A 22,736-nucleotide genomic window follows, 5' to 3' on the forward strand; every position below is an offset into this window, starting at 1 on the left:
AGATGTCAGGCTATAAGCGGAGGGGAGAGAGAGAGTCCCTAATTTGTGAGGATATCCCAAGAGGGTGCATGGACAGTCATGCTAGATATGCTTCTCAATAACCTCGACAAGGGAGACACCAAAACTGTCATAGTAGCTGTAAACACGTGATCATTAGCAATTAGTATGTTGGGGATGTATCAATGTACAAATTATTGCATTCATCACATTTTATTGTTTAAACTATAATGAAATATTTGTTGAACAACTAACAAAAATTATTGCATTCATTACATTTTATTGTTTTGTGGTTTTGTCATCTTGTGAAATATTTGTTTAACAACTAGCAAAATAGTTATCCCATATCCTAACCAACTATTGGCATACTCTCTAACTGCAATGGTAGTCCATTGTCATTTATTCCTTACATCGAAATTGATTTGTGATGCATATTGAACATTCTTTTTAGTCTATATCTAGTAAGCATACCACATTATATCATGAAAAAAATCTTATTTGTCAACAATAAGTAAGACACAATATAAATATTGTATTTTAAACATGTCTTCCATTAATATAATTTATAGCATTTCTATGTAAATGATTGTGTTAAAGCACAGATAATGGAAGATGGCTTTACCATGATAATATGATATACTACATATGTTAATCCAAATGAGGTTTACAAAAATATTAGTATATGACAAAATTAGCACTCGTTCAAAAATGAAAATCGTATTTTTATTATCTTATATTTATTTTGTTTAGACATTATATGAAATATTTTTTTGAATGGGTGGTTGCAAGATGAGGTTATCTAGTTTCATGTAGTGGCGCCCTTGGCTTTAGCCGAAAAACAAGCATTTTTTCAAGAAGAATAGCCAATCTCTCCTAGTTAGCCAAGGAGTTTCACTTCAAGGTCTTCTAATGAAACATCATATGCAAATTTGGGCACCTAAAACTATAATCTGATCGAATATCCAATAATTGCAAATCCCCTTTTCTTTGGGAACCAAAATTGTATACAGACCCTCTATCGAAGGTTTAGACAAGTACAGTGAATGTGAGAAAATTACCTATAACTTTTAAATTATTGCTCATATGATATTCCCACTTTGCATATCATAAATACAAATAACATAGAGCTTAACTTGATTTATCGAGTAATTTTTGATGTGTTCTACTATTTTCTATATTATTTAAATGTATTAGAATTGTTAATAAACATACTATTTTGTCCTCCCACCACATCTACCATTTAAAATGCTCAAATTGTATGGATCTAGTGATGATTAGATTGGGAAAGATTAGTATAATGTGGGTATAAGGTAAAATTATAAATCTAACGGTTGGATTTTTGTAGATTTACTTTGGAAAATTTGTTATGACTGTTAGAGGCCCATTAAATCAATTGTAATTTAATTCTAGAAAATAAAATATTAAAACTTTCAATCTAAAAACTCTAGGGATCAATACGGTTGTTGCCATGAATTTATTAAAAAAAATGGCTTAATTTGAGTATGGGAAGGTCCATTTTCAATCCTCCCAAGTGAAAATTCCCATATTGTGTCCACTCTCCCCTTTTCAAGTCTAAAACCAATCCTAGTTAATCTAGGCTTGGTAAACTACAAAGCCTAGGCTTGGTAAACTACAAAGCTTAGATATCATTCCATGTGTGAGGCTTGGGTAGGCACAAATCTTATATATGACTGCCACTTTATGTCCACATCAGCTTCGAGAGGATCCACATAAGCAGCTTGCCACCTCACCTTGCCACCTCCACCCTCCATGTCAACATGGTCAACCTAGTTGACTCCCCACCTCATCATCCTAGTCATCATTAATGCCACATCTTCTTACCACCTTTTCATGTCACCTCACACTTGGTGACATGGCATGCCACATCATGGAATTGCCACATCAACCATAATAGTGCCACATGTCAAGAGAATGCCACGTGTCATTCATGCATGTGACACGTGGCACCTTCTTCCCACCTCCCCTTTTTTTTCAAAAACATATTTTTGCAAAAGTTAATTTAGTAATTTAGAGAATTAGAATATAAAATTTTAAATAATAAAATATATTTAACTTATTAAATAAAAGAATTTAAAATCACTAATTTTAAAGGATTATATTTTAGAATTAGATCCAAAAAAATAAAATTTTAAGTTTAATATTTCTTGAAAATATTTTGTGTAGAATAAACCTTTGAATAGAATTTGAAAAAAATACATTATAAAAAAATATAGTTATATATTTATAAAATAAAAGATATATTTAAAGATATATTTATATATCTAGTAATGATAAATATTTAGACTTGTTAATAAATATTATTAATAATATTGATTTTTAAGTGGATAATAGTTTATCTTTAATTATCTTTATGTTTATCTTAATTATCCAATCAATCTTAGATAGGAAATCCAATGAGATTTGAAGTGGATAACCTATTTTTCCTATTTAATCACACATATTTAATCACACATCTCTAGTACTATCCCACACTTATCTCTAGTATTATCCCATCATTGAGCCTTCATAATTTTTTCTCTCTTAGGTTCCTTGAGAATGGGTTCTCAAAGTCGTAGGAGTCGGAAACGTGATAGGACTAGACTTCCCCCCGTCCACCAAGTTCAAGAGAGGAGGAGAGGAAAAGGGTAGCTCGTGAGAGAAAGAGAGAGTGGAGAGCACGTCAACGAGCAACACCTTCCATTTGCGATGATCCAAGCCTTGCTCCTCCTCTTCCACTTCCTCTCCCTCCACCCTCTTCCCCCCCACTATCCCTTAGTTTAGATAATCCACATGAACCCGCCCTTCCTGAGTCCCCTTCTCTTCTACAAGAACCCACCCCCCCTCCTTTGGGGGCCCATCGTGGGGGCCCATCGTGTGGATAGGAAAGAACTATCAAAGTCAGGGGCACATCGTCGTGCCCATGCAATCTTCCATTCCTATTTCAAAGACATCATGCCTTCATCACCACAGGCATGTGTGCTTGATGCTTTGATCGATCTGCCCAACATGGCCAACTGCAGGGCACTTTCCGACATTGGAGATCGAAGAGAGAGGAGAGTTGGCATGGCGGACCGCGGTGCTACAAAGTGTTCATCATTCCTATATAGTTAACAAGAAGAGGAACTCTGCGGATGCTTTGGCTGCTCGACGGGCTATTGTGGCAGTCATAAGTAGCTCCCAAATGAAGGGTAAGGTGAGTGCCACATCTCGCATCCTTTCCATAGCACCAAACGCACTTAGAGTTGGGTCTTTTAGACGACAAAGTTTAGATGCCAATGAGGTTGGTGCTTTGTGGGCGAGTAGTGGTCGTGTAGCTAGGCATGATCGCCTACTAGATGAAACCACTAGAGCCTTGATAGAAAGTTTTTGGGAGGAGAATTGTCGTGCCTCGCCAGTTTTCAAGAAAGCTTTGCATAAGAGATTGACAAGAGGAGTGCTCATTGAGCACGGTGCTTACTTTCTTGAAATGACCCAAACAAAGTTGTATTCTCAGTTAGTGGCTTCGTATCTAGAGCTTAAAATTGGGCAAAGGTCATTTGAGGGGTGTAAGACTTGGTTTGTGAGGTACTCACGTCAGCGTGACACATGTTGTCGCTACCATGTTGAGTTCAAATTTTTTATGATGTGTTCCATTCTCTTAGTGGGCATAGAGAGTTGCCTCATAGTCCTCGTGATTTCATCCACTCTCTTTTGTGTGCACGCACGGAGGATGCACAGTTCCATAGGATGCCTTGTGTGGAGAGCAATTGCACATCATGTGGTTCACTTGCACATCTACAGATGGTAGATCTTGATGCAAGTGACCAAGAGATAGTGCCATGGAAACGTTATGAGTATGTGACACACCAGCTCCAGAGTGGTGGACAGTCCAGGAAGTTGCAGCTCGTGGACAAACATACACCACGTTGTCACTTCACAGCCACATTTAGGGAGCAGATCTACCCCTATATACAGCACAGTCATTGTGCCAAGTGGCAGGATCGAGCATGCCTGGCAGAGTTTCCTATTGGTGTTGTCGTCTGTGTGATTGATTTTGCAGAGAACTACACCTTCACACCTTTTTCAGGAGATACAATATGAGTATTACTTCTCAGAGCATGTAATGGTTATATTTCATAATATTTGTTTCGTGTTTGAGATATATTACTTATTTAATTTTTTGTGTCCTAATCGTCTGTTTTGCTTACCTCACCAGGTTGCTATTATGGTCCACATTAGCTATCGACATGCAAAGCAGGCGTGTGTGTGAAACGTACCTTGAGGCGTCATCAGCTCTATGGCAGGATGCTGAGCGGTTCAGAGATGCGGCCCACATAGTCCAGTAGTGCTCCCAACATTTGTGTGGGAGTGCAGCATCATTGTATCCCAAACGTGGTGCTCGGATTGTCAAAAGATTTTTTTGGCATGTGGATGGTGGCATGATTGACCGTAGAGCATCCCATGATTGTGACACAGTACCTGGCACCTTGGGCTTACATTCCATCAGGAGCACGTGCATGGCGGTCCCTCCACGATTTACACACAATGGTTTTCATGCTTCTGTGGAGCATGTATGGATGGCAATTGGTCACATTGTGCCTCGAGAGGATGGGCAGATGCATGGATACAGACATTCCTCTCCCCCGAGCATCCTTCACATCCAGTGTTGTCTAATGAGCACACGTCCTACGTTCATGGTCAGTTATGATGACTTGACAGATTTGCTACAGGAGGGTGATGTATTTGCTGTTATTGCTGGTGAGGAAAATAGCAAGGGAGTAGACTACTATATCTGATGAGTTGCACTAGGCCAAAGTGCATCCTTAACTAGGATATAGTGGATGATCATGGGTTTTCTTTTGATGCCCATAGCATGATTGTGGCAGGCCGGTTCTACCAGCAGATTTGACTTCATCGGGGGAGTCTTGAGTTCCAGCAGTGAAAGTGGGAGTTAGAGGCATTTCAGTTCTCTCATCTAGTGGTTGCTACCAGTCTCACTCTTGATCGAGTATAGAGCCAAAAACACAGTTCTCACCCTTGTTTTCGGCTTCAAGTGGATGACCATGAGAGCATTCTAGAGCAGTTGGGAGCTAGAGAGGGTGCTGTTGACTAGATCTCAGTGAGCTAACCCAGCTAGTCTGAGTTTAGTCACTGCCCATAAATCTAAGTATAATGAAAATGAGCTAACCCAGCTAGTCTGAGTTTAGTCACTATCAACGGCAACCCAATCAAAATGATAATCTCTAACTGCTAGTCGACGTACACGTCGAGGCTGTTGTGCACGTCGGGGAGGCTGTGTTGGCTGCAGGGGAGGTCTACCTCAAAGGTAGGATCATGAGCTGGTGCCGGTGTACTCGGGAGCTCACGAGTCCCATAAGCTTCTATAGCCCTCTCCCTCTCCCTACGTCGTGATACTGTAAGACGTCTCTGTCTGTAAACCCAAAATCTATAATGAGCAATGGTATGTGTCTGTCACTCTGCTCTTGTAAGCTCCTCTGCTGTAAGGACACGCTCCTCATGAGAAGCAGCACTGATACTAGCACCATCACCCGAGGTGCCACTAGGACCAGCACCACCCACATGTTCGTATGCTGTGATCTGGCTCTCGTGAGGACTCTCTGGGATGCATCAAACTCATGTGCACTCTACTCAATCTCTCGAGGCACCTCAAGCTCTTGATCTTTGTCATCGGCGGCGTCGAGTCCCAAGTCAGTAGTGCTGACTTGGGACCTCAAGCTCCTGATCTCTGTCATCGGCAGCGTCGAGTCCCAAGTTAGTAGAGCTGAGGTAAAATCAATATTAAGAGACTAAGGTTATATAGAAGGGGAAGAGAAGAGTGTGAGTGTGAATGGACTTAAGGTCCACTAGCTCACCTATTTGTATTGAGCAAGGCCTAGTTGTATTCATAAACAACTTAATAAGCAAGATATTGTTCTTGTATTTTGTGAGCTCTTTTCCTCTTCTACATAACCTTAGTCTCTTAATACTGTCGTCGGTATCGATCGTGAGAACAAGTGCACCACGTGCTGGATGCTCTCCGTGGTACTCCGTACGTCAATGCTACCAATCAAGGTGCCAAGAGCCTGTCGCGACATAGGCACAAATGAAGGATCTGTGAGCAGCTACACGAAGGGCTAGTGGAGGCCACCTTCCGCGGTCCTGGAGTCGGCCTCGGCCAGCACCACCACCCGCCGGCCAATGGCTAGCGTAATCCACCACTACCCGCCAGCCAATGGCTAGCGTAATCCACCTCCTCCTCTAAGACAAACTCCACATATAATTGCTTTGCGAAGTATATGGGAATCTAGTAAGGAGAGTGAAAACGACTTCTGACACAATAAGGCAAAAAAAAAAGTTTTTCGGTTTTATAACCTCGAACAAGGTTCGGTGGCATCATGCACTTTAGGGTTTGCAAGATGTACGCTCTAGATTTTTGGGTTAGTGAGACAATCGGCCAAGATACACACTTAATTTTAGGGTTGGTGAAGGATCGACGGCTGAGATTTGAAATTAGTATCTCATTCGAGGTACATGGACGGCTTAGATTTTAAGTCACTGCCACGATCGAGGTATGTTTGACGGTCGAGATTCATTTAATACCTCGATCGAGATATTTAAACGGCTGGGATCTCATCTTCCAATGTGCGTGAATGGACGGTGGAGATTGCATCTCTATACCTCGAACAAGATATGTGGACGGTGGAGATTGCATCTCTATACCTCGAACAAGATATGTGGACGGTGGAGATTGCATCTCTATACCTCAAGAACGAGGTATTTCAATGGTCGAGATTTTATTTCAATATCTCGTTCGAGATATGTGGATGGTGGAGATTGCATCTCTATACCTCGAACGATGTATTTCAATGAATGGTCGAGATTTTATTTCAATATCTCGTTCGAGATATGTGGACGGTGAAGATGGACTGGTCAAATATGCCTAGGGGGATACACCATGGCATTGATGTGGATCCGAGTGGCATGAATATCTCGATCGAGATAGTGTGGTGGTGACTTGTATTAGTGACATGGATGATGACTGGAAACCCGGACGTGCTAGCGTGGCATTAGTTGGTATCTCTTTCGAGATATGTCGCTTTAGGCTTGGGAGGCACATGTCATGTTTTAATTGATGGCGATATCACGATCGAGGTACTCCGCCCGAGATGCGTGGATGTCCCAATTTTAGAGAGAGTGAACGAAAGTGAGTACCCTCATCTTGCAACCGCCCGAATAGTAATGAAATCATAAATGTATGTTTGTTTGTGGTTTTTTTTTTGAGAGAGAGAGAGACAAAGACAGAGACAGAGAGAGAGAAAGAGAGCCTTCCTTGACTCGTTTTTTTATATGCATAATATGTATGTGTTTTCTTTAGAGACAGCATATTATCATAGTAAAAATATAAATGGGTGAATATAGTTTTCTTAGGTATATAAAACCAAAGAAACTCTAGGCGAATCTTTAGAGTTTATATTTTATGTGATGGCTAGTGCTCACGAAAAACTTTTTTCTCAACAGGCCTAAAAAGGACAAGGTTGAAGCCTAGCTAGTTTTCATTAATAAAAATCTTGCTACTGACCAGTTTTATAAATAAATATGTAAAAATTATACCGGTTTTCTTAAAGATGAAGTAAAGTTCTTTTCGAGAAACCACGCCATACCGGTTTTCCACCGGGCATTTTTGAAAATACACTAAAGGCCAATTTTTTGTGTGAGTAGTGGTACTCACATGGAGATTTTATCTTTATAATCCAGTCAAAACTATGGAGATTTTATTTTTATAGTCCAGTCAAAACTATGGACAAACACACTCTTTCTAATAATGCCTTTACATCTAGTGTGAGCATGGAGATTTTATCATTATAATCCATTCAAAACTATGAACAAACACACTCTTTCTAATAATGCCTTTAAATCCATGAGATATTTAAAGGTTTCCCTAACTCTAAAGTTTTAATGACATTGTGTTAAATTTATGTTGTGTAGGAGATGCTTGTGGCTATAGTTGACACAACTTCCCTTTATTGGATTGGGAGATGGCAGATTTGTTGGAATGCCCCCATGTCATGCGTAGGTTTAAAGAAGAACTAGATGAGGTGGTACAACACAAAGGGATGGTAGAAGATAATAATTTTCCAAACTTGATGAACATGAAAGCAATGGTGAAAGAGACTACGTTTGCATTCACCGTTGCCACTTCTACTGCCACACATGTCCATGGAGGCAGGCAAGGTGGGCGGTTACACCCTACCAAAAGGTACCAGGCTTGTTATAAATGTGTGGGCAATTGGACGTGATCCCAAAATGTGGGAAGATCCATAGAGGTTCATGCCAAAGAGATTCTAACAGACAAGGGCATCCTACAGATTTCTATGGCCAAGACTTTGAGTTGTTACCCTTTGGCTCCGGTAGACGAAGCTTCCCTCGACTTCCTCTTGCTATCCCTCTTATTGATTCCAGATTTTCAAATCTTATTCACGCCTTTGACTAGAAAGCTGCTATTGGCCATAAGGTGGACTTGTCCGAGAAATTTGGGGCAGTGGTCAATCGCTCAAAGCCTTTACTTGCCATTCCCTACTTACGCAAATAAGTGTTGTTTATTTGTTATACAAACTAAAGGCATGCAATATTTATAGTGAGTGTGTTTTTTGAGGGATCTCGGTGGAGGGAGATTTTACTAGCAACTGTTCTCTCTTAAACATGTGGACATTCTCTCTCATGTCCCTCCACCACTACCTCCAGCCTAGCCACTACTTTCTCCTACAACCTCCACCACCACCTCTCAACCCCGCCCAATTTCTCCTTTCTAGCCCAATTTAGCTCCTCCCTTCTCGCTCTCTCTCTCTATCTCTCTCTCTCTCTATATATATATCTCCCAATATCCCACCCTCTTCCCTCTCTGTCCCTCTCCCACCCTCTTCCCCCTCTCACTCTTTCTCCCTTATCCACCCTCCCTCTTGCTCTATGTCCTTCCGTCTCCCCTTCCCTCTCACTCTCTCCTAACCTCTTGCCTTTCTCTCTTCCTCTCTCTCTCTCGCTCTCTCTCTCGCTCTCTCTCTCTCTCTCTCTCTCTCTCTCTCCTTCTCCCATCCTCTCTTGCTCTCTCCTTGTCCCTCCCTATGCATCATCTCTCCTTTCTTCTTCTCTGTATCTCTCCCTCTCCCTATGCATAATCTCTCCTTTCCTCTCTCTCTCTCTCTCTCTCGAAAAAAGCCTTTTTTCACCACAACATTGTTAATCATTTCCCAAAAAAGACGTGCCACTATGTCCTCCTCTTTTATTTTGCAAGTCGTAATTGTCATGAGCTCTTTGTAGGCTGCATGCCATCGTATAACAATTGGAAAGCAGCTGAAAACAAGTTCAAAATTTTGAATAATTTGACAAGACCAAACTGTACCTTGAAGAATTTAACAAGACCAAACTGCACCACACATTCTTCTACATACATATTTGCTCTTGCAATAGAAACAAGCTAGAGAGCTATATCCATTTGTTGTTAAACCCACCGAGGAGGGAAGCTTCTATGTGAGCTTGCCTATTATTTGGAAAATTATAAATTCCTAATAAATACTCTTACTAATCAAGGTTTACTGAAATTGAGCCAAGATAATAACCTTACCAATCCATGATGTTGTATTCGGTGTGTCGTTCATAGTTATACTTCCACACATACTAAAACAAGATAGGAGAGAAAAAGATATCTATTTGCCAAGCACTATATCTCGCAAAATCAACTCACAAACACACAACAAACTAATGAAAACGAAATCGAATTTTAAACACTAATTTTAAGTACATTAAAATAAATTTTAAAAAATATAGTTATTTTAAAAAAATTATTATTTCTTACAAACATAAAAACATTCTTTAATCATTATAAACATTATAATTAATGTACAAAATCTAAAATTTATTTTCAATAATTTTATTTAACAATAAATGCTTACATAACTAACTTCTATTGATACTTACTATTTTAACTACCTTGAGTTTTCATGAATACATGTATTATACGTGATGGTATTATTTTGGTGATTAAAATCATAATTTTGAAAAACTATTCTATTTAATATATAAAATTTTAAATAATGACGTCTCCTTTGAGAGAGAGAGAGAGAGAGAGAGAGAGAGAGAGAGAGAGATGTCGTTTCCCTAAGTGGCAAAAGTGAGTTGCACATGTGGATGTGTATGGCATGTATAATGATGTGGATCTATATGCCAAGTATGGTGCTCTGTTCGGAGCTTTTGTAGACATGTATAGCAATGTAGACATGTATCATAAGTGCATTGCACATGTGGATGTATATGGCATAGATAGCAATGTTGATGTGTGTGGCAAGTACAATGCTCTATTAGGAGCTTTTATGGACATGCATGGCAAGTGGGCTGCTATATTCATTGCAAAGCTGCAAGAGACGTGTTGCTTTGAGATGTATGGAGAGTATGGTGTAGGGCAGTTTTCATGTGGACATTATATGGCAAGAGGAAAAGAAAATGCTCATGTGGACATTGTATGGCAAGAGGAAAAGGAAATGCTCATGTGGAAGTAAAGTACAAGTATGGTGGTGTAGAGTGTCCAAGTATGGTGGTGTAGAGTATTCTATGTGATGTGGCATGTTTACCCTTAGAGAGTATGGTGGTGTAGAGTGTGCAATAGGTACGCTGAAGCTGCCAATACATGGCATCAGCTTGCTCTCACGTTCCTGGCTCAAAAGTTCTTTCCATCGAATGAGAAGACGCTAGCGCATGAGGTGCAATTGCTAGTTGCTCACATTATTTGATGCCGCAGGGGACTTACTGACACATGACGACACCGCTGTGATCTTATTATACAAAGGCGTCGCCTCACGTAAGGCCAGCGTCCCCCCCCCTCTCTCTCTCGCTCCCTCGCGCGCTCCCTCGCTCGCTCCCTTGAGACCGCCCTCCCTGCCTCTCCACTCTCCTCCTCTCTCTCTCTCTCTCTTGGGCCAATAGAGGTAATGCAAATGTTCAAGTACTTGGGTATTTGATGTGCCAGCCACACACAAATGGGGGTTATGTATTGAGCATAGATTGGAAGAAGCTGGTTGGGCAAGCTATTATATGTTTGATAACCAATGCAACAAAAGTGATACTCGTGGATGGCATGTCTGAGCTGCTTTATTTGATGTATTGGTTACTCAAGTCTTGCTCTATGGAGTGGAAGTTTGGGGAGAAAGTATATAACAATCCACATGGAATGACATGAGAAGGTACATAAGATGTTTCTACGTCGACATCTAGGGGTAAAGGCCTCTACCCCTTATGTGATCAGATGTCCCTTTTGGACCTTCCTCCTGATCAGATGTGTTATGTGAATGTGAACACACAACTACTTGATATATTAAAAGCCACACGGGAGAATGGAAAGAAAGTATCTAGGCTACAATACTATATCACTCATTTCAATCGAGAGTGTTGGGTGACTTATAGAAAACCGGCACTTGAATGTACTTAGCTTTACCTTAGCATACCCATGTCAGTTGGATCTCACAGGGCCATAACACAATTACATACCCGCTTTCACAACCTAAGTATTGAAATTGGTGCATGGGGAGGAGTTGTAGTTGAAAACTGCATCTACGCCCTATGTGACACCTATGCAGTTAAGGATGAAGAACACATCTTGATTGTTTGCCTAGCTTATACTCACATCCGACTTTAGTTTCCCCATTTATTAGAGGGTTGAACTAGTCTTTTACAACTACTACAGGCTCATCCCCGAAGACTCGGACTTACGCACGAGTGCTTTTTCAGTATTGTCAAAATCTACTTGATTGCCACACTACCCTCCCTCCCTAGGGTGGAGACTCTGTATAACTTTTTTGTCCCATAGGTTACTATTTAGCCTCCTCCTGTGGATGATAGAATATCATCATCATCTCTCTCTCTCTCTCTCTCTCTCTCTCTCTCTCTCTCTCTCTCTCTCTCTCTCTCTCTCTCTCTCATGCCTCTCTTTCTTTTTGCTACTTTCCTATTTTTTCAAACCTTGATTTTTTTAAATATTTTTCATATTTTTTTCTCTATTTATAGCTTTCTCTCTATTTATATCTCTGGTTCCTTTGTTTACATCTTCTTGGTTTTTTTTCAGTTTGTTTGTTCGGTCTCTTTCTCTCCTCTTCCAATCTCCTTCCAAAGTGGTCTTATTTTACAATCATCTTTCGAGCTCCTCTTTTCTACATAACCCCTTCCCAAATCAAACAAGGGACACATGTATTCTTAATGTTCACTAGTACCAACGTAGCTATGGTGCCACACAAATTAAGCATGAACAAATTATCCTGTTGAAGCGTCATGTAAAAAAAGGGGCAAGTGATAGTAGAGCTTTATGTAGGTGTGAAGATTGTGCTATGGTAGCACGTAAATTAGGCGTGCACATTGTTTGTATTGATCCCAAAGAGGACGTTGTGGAGGGTGTCTTAATGAAGATTTTATTGTAGTGTAATAAACACATTTGCTTGTGAATATTCAAGTGACTAGGTTTAGCAATTGTTTATGATTATGTCATGCTCTTATTTTTCATGTGAAAAAAGAGAGAAAGAGGGTGAGAGAAATGCATGTTTGGGTTTTGCAATAAGATATCATTGACAGTTTCGATGTTTATGCACAACATGTTGTACAAAGTAATAAAGAATTTAAATTTTTTGTATTGTGTGGATGAATAAGGTAGTGTTCAATTTGTAGACTCACGGATTTGTACGCAAAACATGAGTTAAGTCTATTGTGTTGAGAAATGAAAAGGAAACAGAGAGAGACAGAGAGGATAGAGAGAGTGAGCAAAGAGAAGGATAGAGAGAGAGAGAGAGAGAGAGAGAGAGAGAGAGAGAGAGAGAGAGAGAGAGAGAGGGAGGATACAGAGAGTGAGTGAAGAGAATGATAGAGAGAGCGAGATAGGGAGGAGAGAGAGAGTTAGCAACAAAGAGAGAGAAGGATAGAGAGAGTGAGGGAGGATAGAGAGAAGTAGTAGAGAGAAGGATAGAATAAGCAAAGATAAGGGGAGAGAGAGAGAGAGAGAGAGCAAAGAGAAATATATATAGAGAGAGAGAGAGGGAGAGAGAGAGAGAGAGAGCAAAGAGAAATATATATATATAGGGAGAGAGGGAGGATAGAGAGAGTGAGTAAACAGAAGGATAGAGAGGCTGAGACAGGGAGGACAATGAGAGTTAGAAAAAAGAAATAATGATAGAGAGAGTGAGATAGGGAGGATAGAGAGAGTGAGTAAAGAGAAGGATAGAGAGAGTGACATAGGGAGGATAGAGAAAGTTAGCAAAGAGAAGGATAGAGTAAGTAAAGAGAAGGGCATAAAGAGAGAGAGAGGAGGCTATAAAAAGTGAGCAAAAACATAGATAGAGAGACAGGGAGGATAGAGAGAGTGAGCAAAGAGAAGGATAGAGAGAGAGAGGAGGAAATAGAGAGTGAGCAAAGAGTGAGAGAGAGAGGATATATATGGAGAGAGAGAGAGAGAAAGAGGATAAGATGAAAGAGAAGGATATATATATATATATATATATATATAGAGAGAGAGAGAGAGAGAGAGAGAGAGAGAGGGATGGTAGATAGAGAGAGTGAGAAAAGAGAAATATATAGAGAGAGAAGAGCAACAAAAAGATGTGAGATGGTTGGAGAGAGGAGAGGAGAGGAAGGGAAGATGGTAATAGATAGAGAGAGAAAGGGAGGAGAAAGGTTACTGGTGGACTGGGAGGTAGTGGGCGGAGATGGTGGTGGGAATAGTTTGTTCAAGTAGAAAGAGAAGAAATCCAAGAAAAGCTCCCTTCATTGAGCTCCCTCGGTGATCATTCCCATTGATAGCATGGTTGGTTTCTTATGTGAATGCATCTAGATTGACTTGATAGAATGATGTAAGGACATCCAAACTTGATGTAACCATGGTTCTAATCCATTTTATATATTTTGGTATCAAAAAAATTCATGTGATCTCTCAAAATAAAGACAAAAGTAAGTTCACTTAATATTCTTGAAGTGCATATACGATATTCACCTCGGGGGGTTCAATGTATGTAAACCCTATGTATCACACGTGTGTTCAAGGCCTACTTTAAAAAACCCTTATCTGTGAATTTTTCATGAATAAAACACATCCTTTTTCTATTAAATTTGTGAATATCCCCTTTAAATGGTACCCTTCTGTATGTAAATAATGTGTTAAAAAAGGATTGTAAAAATCCCTTTTATTGAACCCACGTGCTACGCTTACATATTTATGAGTGACCCCCCCTGAGATATTCACAAAATCATGTCGATAAACTATTCTGGTTATAAGCTTTAAATAAATTTATAATTATATTCAGAAAGGTTTTGTAAGAACCCTACCCTAAAATTTAACTAAAATGAGAATAAAGGATCCTACATCAGTACATTCCCAACATTGCCTTAGATGCTTGACTTCACCAACGGCTCCTTGAGGCTCAATTAGTTTAAGACCGAACCCCTAAGTAATGCAAGGAATCTATCTTGAATTCCTAACTTTAAATCTAACTTTTTGAAACCCCTTAAAGATACTAATGCAAGATTCCTTGTCCAATCCATTAAAAAAATCATTTAGCTTAGTGTTCTTGTTCCCAAGTCTTGGGATTATTAACCTTAGCCTTTAGTGAATAGTCCACAATTGAAATTAAAATACAACATAGAACTTAGTTTGTCTCGCAATGGTTCCTCCATGCAAGCCTCTCCGTTTCCACAATTTTTAATCTGGCGAGAGCCATCTTGCTCCTGTCATTATAACAGGTTACAGCAAAGTACTCTTCCATTGTTGCCTCGATCCATTTTTTCACTGCTTCACTTAACTGTTCCCTTCACCCTTGAATGGACCAGGTTGGGATCGGTGCAAGGCTTTACGAACATCCGGATCTAACTCTTCATCATCGGTAAGAGGATCCGGCTGCCTAGCACGGGCCGCACGCCTCATGATTATGAGAAAATGAGATTTTTGTTAACTAACTTTGTCATCAGATTTATGACTTTAATTTTTGAGATTTATTTCTTAAACAATAAATATTCCATCATAATTTTTGAAAACAAGATTCACTATGATAATTTTGTTAGCCAATATTCACAACCACGAAAACAATTTGGAATATTTTACAAAACATCATTTATTATCAAAAGTTTTTGATATATACATAGAGCGTCTCGGCTCCAAAAGTCACTGCCTCAATCGCGTATGCATAAAAAGGCGATACTATGATGGAGACATGCTATGATATACACAATTCATCAGTGATAAGGGTACTATAATTCTACTCCTAGGAATAAAGCATCTTAGAAGTCTAAAAATTCGGCAAGAATTTATAGAATTCCAGGCTGAATGATTATAGAGTTGGACATAATGAATAACTCATAGCCTTATCAAAATCATTCCAGGGTGAATGATTATAGAGTTGGACATAATGAATAACTCATAGCCTTATCAAAATCATGGCTAGCGAGATATTCTGTCTGAGTCTCTGACGCTGATCGGTATTGACGTTAATACATTGCCCTCTCCAGAGAACCACATATGCTGACCGCTCTACTGGATCAGGACAGTAAAGATCCTCAAAGTGACGAGCGAGCCTCACTCTACTTTCTCGAGTTGTAGGAGCAGAGTTGATGAGATTTTGGAAGGCAAAGGCAATCATATCCTGACTCTGGGAAAGTCCATGAATGCTAGACAGATTTGGGGTATCCATCTAAAAATCCAGTTCAATTTATGAGTTTTCAGTTTATGAATTCATTTCAAACATAATCTTAGCAAGTGAAAACTCACACTGAGCTTGCAGGCATGCGACAGAGATGCACTTACCAAAGACCTCCCAACATGCAAGAGTACCGTGGAACCACAACATCATGCAAAGATCCCTAACAAAGCGGATGCAGGGGAAAGCCTAAGCACTCTCTGCCCTAGCTACGTCCTCACGGGCAGAAGCATTTCTAAAGAGCTCCAACATGAGGAGAGGACTTACTACCCGCTTACTAAGGAACCCGTTCCATGCCCTATAATCAGCGCCTTGTTGGGGGGCGTATTACAAACTATCTTCCCAGACTGCAAAATGGTCCCTGCTATTTCTTAATAGCGAGGGACACTGTGGGCAAATGCAAGTGCACAAGCCGATGGTGCATGTAATGAAGGAATTCAAGGACGGCGCATTTGGCTAATGCTGTAAGTTTTCGGCCGCGTGCTCTTTTCATCTTGGTTTCTTGTTTTTATTTTCGCTATATTCTACCTTGGTAGCATGTGCTTTATTTACCTTGGTTATTTTTCGTTATTTCTTGTCGCAACTTGCTTTAAGCAGCTTAGGCTACCCAAGGTAAACATTGCATCCAAGGAGGAAAATACTTGGGATGAAAACATGGAACACACCAAGGTAAACATTGCATCCAAGGTAAAAATTGCATGTAAAAGAAAATACTTGGGATCAAAACCTGGAACACTTGAGAAGAAGGAAAAAATATCCCACATACTCATGTTGTAGAATGGCCTCGAAGTTATTTTAAGAGGATACAAGTAGTATACACAAGAGAACACTCATAAGAAGTAAGATCTTAAACACATCACAAAACTTTAAAAGTCAAATTTCATAATAAAAAAGATAGATACGACTAATGCATTATTGAAGTGAGAAAAAAAACAAAACTTTAAAACTCAAATTGTATAATAACAAAGATGGATACGAATAATGTATTATTGAAATGAGAATTAAACAGCAAAGTATCACCCCCGTGTGCACCTGTGCCACGAAGCTTTGATGATTGACCTAAAACTACCATCTAGATGGAACTCAAATTTAGGAATTTTGGGAAATATGCACAATTTTGGGACAATTCTTTGTTAGATCCAATACAATGTTTACTGTGCAATATGCAAGATTTATTATTGGATGTTCTCAACAAGCATTCTTTGTTGTTAGATCCAATACAATGTTTACTATACGATATGCAAGATTTATTATTGGATGTTCTCAACAAGCATTTGAATAATGCGATATGATTTATATACTATTGTACATTTGTAACAAGTGTATATGATGTTGGTGGTGGGATGTAAATTTGCCTGCACACACACACACACATGCACACCAGGAATTAAGCTTGTTATATCACATAGCCTCCAGCAGTTGACCATCAAACACAGAAACTTTAACAAAGAAAGGATATTCAATGTAACTTTAAGTTGTAAGAAAGTCTAGGTGATAGAATTAAAAAGATCACCATCTGTATTGAATCAAAATTCTTGAACAATGGGTGAACCATAAATCTAAAAGCTTAAGAAAGCCTTACAATCTGAATAATGATCGAACTATGAGTTTGGTAGCTTCATACAACATTGCTAAAAGATTACGAAGCTAGTTGCCCATATGCTAACAAATCATTCTTGCTCAACTGCACTGACATGTTGATTCAATTGATTCTGTTTGGCCTTCTGTATTATAGCCTTTGGAATCTTGATTTTCTCTGGAAGTCGTCCACCCTTGGGCTTCCATGCCCAAATGATGCAGCTAGTATCTTCCCAGCGCTGAGGATCATTTCTGTTCTCTCGCCAATACTTGTTCCAGCAATCCTTATAAACCTCCACATCACTTGCATTCTTCTTCTTTGAAATTGGTGCCCAATATTGTATCTGAACTTGTAGGTAGTTTATCGAGTTGTTGTTTTGATCAACATCACTTGTTGTCACTCCCAACCATATTGGGTAATTTGCATCACAAGGTTGTACAAGTGCAAAATCTCCTTTAGACACATCAAGAGTCGGGTTGAACTCTTCAGCAGGTTTGTTGCGCATTGGACCACAATAATGGTCCTCATTTACATCAAACCCTTCATCTACATTATCCTCCACTTGAAGGTTAAGAGGCTCAGCTTTTTTGCATTCACTCCTTGGCCAAAAGTCATAAAATCCAATGTCTTCCCTTGCACTAGGGGTTTGCATGTTTAGCATAAGATTCTCCCAATAGGCAAGGACCGGATTGACCCACTTAGCATAATCACTTTGGTCTCCTTTCTCTTGCAAGTGCTCTTTCCACCAATTGACATGTTTTTTTAAGCCCTCCACAACCTTCTCATTTTCCTTAACATACTCAAAGGGTGGCAATACTTTTGGAAAACCTTCAGGAAGCTTGGGTCCTCCCTCGTCATTTCTCTTCCATAACTCTATACCGCTTTCTGGTAACCAATCAACATTTTTGGGATGTACTTTGTATTGCATCAAAGGTATTCCATCACTCATATAAAACCTGAATTGCAATGGCTTTGAATGTCCAATCAAGCTATCGGCTCCATCATGTAAGCATCCCTTGACAAAGCCTTTGAAGTCTGCCACCTTTTGTAGGAGAAAGGGTGCTGGATGCATGCTAACACACTCATTAAAGATCTTCATCAAATGTGGAAATGTGAAAATGGTTTGTTTCCTTAACTTCTCAGAGAAGCGACTGAACAATGCATCAATATCTTCATGAGTATGACCAACCATAAGAAAACCAAGCTGCACCATGTCAAACACTCCTCGTGCAACCAATAGGGATAGATAGGCAAATACATAACGGTTCTTATTTTCAGAACCACAATTGTCAAGTTGCAACAACAACGTCCTTGGCAATCTCTTAAAAAATGTCCTTGAATTTGATGGCATTAAACTTGACGCATTTCCATTGCCCCTATCTTGCACATGTGTGTTAGTATGAAAGACTGACTGCATATGTGAAGAACAATTTTCCTCTATATCCACATTTGTTTCTGTCTCTGCATCTGCATCCTCAATGCTCTGCTTGCAATATGCATTTCTCTCCTTCAGTACTTCCATATGCTGATACAGGGCCATAGTAGACAAAACACAATCAAAAAGATCTGTTCGTGGTTCAGCATCTGAGTTTTGTGAGCTCAAGTCACCATACATGTGTTGCTCTCCTCTTTCTAAGTTTCTTAAACATTTTGAGAGAGATGAAATTGTGAAGTTGGGATCACTTGGCCATAACCCCAAGGCAAAGTGACCATAAGCTGTTTGTCCATGTCCATGAGTGAGCATTCCTGTTAAGGATACTGGAAGCCTCTCAACCCCATTGAGAGATTTAGGAACTGGTTTAATTTGTGGTATGGCAGTCTTGCTCTGGTCCATCTTATCATGTATAATACACAAATACCTGTTTGGGTTCATTTCGGAAGAGCTCCTCCAAGCATAGTATAGATTTCTACAACTCATTTGTTTCAACATGTGTGCCCTTCTTTGTGCCATGTATCTGGCACGCTCCTCTTGATTTTTTGTTGATTCCAACTTGACCTTGATTGCCGTACAAATGTCGCATTTTGAGAAGGTGCTGGTTTTTGATAAACTAACTGTCTTGAACTCTGTGTTCCACAATCTTGAGAATGATGGTTGTGACAGTGGCCGGTATTCGAACGAGACAAGTGTGTCATTCACTTCACGCAATATGTCCACCTGTTTGTACATTGTTGGTAGAACACGTTGGGTCTCGCGGGCTCCATGCATAGTTGTCCTTGACCTATGTGGCATTTGATCGGCATTATTATCTATGAAGCCCTGTATGATTGATTTTGCCATCTCAACATGTGTCATGCCCTTCCGTATTATCCCACTGTTGCCATGACTGACATTACATGCACCATTCAAGAACTTCTTTCTGAGCCTATAGAACGTTGACTTACCGATGCCATGCATTACATACCATGCTTTACTACAAACCTTCTTCCCATCAAATGTGAACTCAAAGCACTCGTCATCTTGACCTTGTCTATAGGCCATGCCCATGCAATCTAGTACAAATGTGTATCGTGTACTATAGCTCTGTCCCCAAAAGTGTACCCTAGCTTGCATGATTTTGGATCTATCTCCAATTTGACAACATCGGTTCTCGCAACAATCAATGGTTGCGACGTTGTGAATGTTTGCAACATCACATTTTTTGCCAGCTCCATGGGTTTTATCGTAATTTTTCATTACCCTTACCCTATGGACATAGCTCCTTTTCTTATTTGTCCCTTCAATGATATCATAGTCAGTGATCATGGCATCATGGTGTTTGTCATCAGAACTATCGCCATCATTGCCCTCTACATCAACATCCTCTTTTTCATCACTTGAATTGTTTAGGCTGTCAATATTTTTTTGCATGAAGTGATCTTGAATACCCTCATCAATAGAAGAAGATTCTGTGTCCTTCACTAATGGTTCACCATTCTCAAATGTGAGTTGCCTGATCGGCCAACTAACCAAATTCAAACCTGAAACACAAGTTGAACTTGGATGCAAAGATCCTTCTACAATGACACCCAAGCTACTCTCCCCTAGTTCTCTACAATTTATAGCCTCGTATGGGTGGACCAGCAATACTACTCCATTGCCAAGTTTTGTAGATCTGTTGTCATCCCAGAGGATGACACTTTTCTCTTTCCAGCTCTCCCTATCTATAAAGTGATCTTCTTGATCAACAAGAAGTTTCGCAAAATTATCCTCTTTGGTATTAGTAATGTCTCTGTCCATAACAAGGTTGACCAATGGCCATTTGATGATGCTTCCAACTGCTTGAGACATTGTTCTTGCATCCATTGTGGCAAATGGAATGAGAAATGTGTCATCAAAGCTTTGTTGAACATGTATTGCTGCACATGTCTCACCAATGAATTGAAAACCACATGTTTGAGATGCATCAATAGAATGAATAACCCCGCGTGCCTTCCTTGCAGAACCATCAATGAGAAACACTGAAGCACCTTGTTTTAGACCCTCCAATCCCTGAAAAAATCAAAATCTCAATAAGAAAGACTGAAGCGATGTTTTTGCGGTAGTACACAAAACTATAAATGTAATTCAATCTCAACATGAGTTCAGGCTCCAACCAAAGTTTGAATCTCACCTATCAATGCTAATTTGCTAAGAGGGAAGCTAGGATAATCCAATAGAACAAGTGGGGTGTGGGTGAAGATGGGTATATAACCAAAAGTGAAAGTAACTATAATCAAAAGACCTGGGACCTGGGCCTGTGGGCTTGGGCTTGGGGAATGAGCCATTGTGCATTATATAGATTTTAGTTGAATTTTTAATCGCATAGTTTATAAGTATATTTGGGTGTATGAGAAAAATAGGAAAGAAAATAAAAAATCTCAAGTTCAAGGTCAAGTTCAAGGCTCGAACTTGAGTTGGAGCCTTGTCTATTACACAAGTAAGTAAGAATAGAGAGGGAAGCTAGGATAATCCAATAGAACAAGTGGGGTGTAGGTGAAGATGGGTATATAACCAAAAGTGAAAGTAACTATACTCATGGGACCTGGGACCTGGGCTTGGGGAATGAGCCATTGTGCATTATATAGATTTTAGTTGAATTTTTAATCGCATAGTTTATAAGTATATTTGGGTGTATGAGAAAAATAGGAAAGAAAACAAAAAATCTCAAGGTCAAGGTCAAGTTCAAGGCTCGAACTTGAGTTGGAGCCTTGTCTATTACACAAGTAAGTAAGAATAGAGAGGGAAGCTAGGATAATCCAATAGAACAAGTGGGGTGTGGGTGAAGATGGGTAACTAACCAAAAGTGAAAGTAACTATAATCAAAAGACCTGGGACCTGGGCTTGGGCTTGGGCTTGGGGAATGAGCCATTGTGCATTATATAGATTTTAGTTGAATTTTTAATCGCATAGTTTATAAGTATATTTGGGTGTATGAGAAAAATAGGAAAGAAAACAAAAAATCTCAAGGTCAAGGTCAAGTTCAAGGCTCGAACTTGAGTTGGAGCCTTGTCTATTACACATGTAAGTAAGAATAGAGAGGGAAGCTAAGATAATCCAATAGAACAAGTGGGGTGTGGGTGAAGATGGGTATATAACCAAAAGTGAAAGTAACTATAATCAAAAGACCTGGGACCTGGGCCTGGGCTTGGGCTTGGGGAATGAGCCATTGTGCATTATATAGATTTTAGTTGAATTTTTAATCGCATAGTTTATAAGTATATTTGGGTGTATGAGAAAAATAGGAAAGAAAACAAAAAATCTCAAGTTCAAGGTCAAGTTCAAGGCTCGAACTTGAGTTGGAGCCTTGTCTATTACACAAGTAAGTAAGAATAGAGAGGGAAGCTAGAATAATCCAATAGAATAAGTGGGGTGTATGGGAAAAATAGGGAAGAAAACAAGAAATCTCAAGCTCAAGGCTCGAACTTGAGTTGGAGCCTTGTCTATTACACAAGCAAGTAGGAATAGAGAGGGAAACTAGCCTAATCCCATAGAGCAAGTGGGGTGTGGATGAAGATGAGTATATAACCAAAAGTGATAGTGACTATTATCAAGGGACCTGGGACCTGGGGCCTGGGCCTGGGCTTGGGCTTGGGCTTGGGCTTGGGCTTGGGCTTGGGCTTGGGGAATGAAACCGAAACCGAAACACCTTTCTGCCGGGCCGTCCCGGCGCTCCTCCGTCAACGTCCTCCTCCTCCCCCCTTCCGCGTCGGCCCTCCTCCTCTCCCGGCGTACAGGCGCAGCCCCGCCCCCCTTCCTTCCTCAGGCCCACGGCCCCCCTCCTCCTCTCCCGGCGCAGCCCCCCCTTCCTCCGGCGCACAGGCCCGCCCCCCACCTCCTCCTCTCTCGGCGTCGGCGCACAGGCCCACGCCCCCCCTTCCTCCGGCGCACAGGCCCGCCCCCCTCCTCCTCTCTCGGCGCAGCCCCGCCTCCTCTCGCCGCCCACGGCCCCCCGGCGTCGGCTCACAGCCCCGGCCCCCCCTCCTCCTCTCTCTCGGCGCACAGGCTCACC

Source organism: Cibotium barometz, chromosome 22, assembly GCF_041138505.1.
Source record: "Cibotium barometz isolate CiBa-2024 chromosome 22, ASM4113850v1, whole genome shotgun sequence".
NCBI classification, from domain to species: domain Eukaryota; kingdom Viridiplantae; phylum Streptophyta; class Polypodiopsida; order Cyatheales; family Cibotiaceae; genus Cibotium; species Cibotium barometz.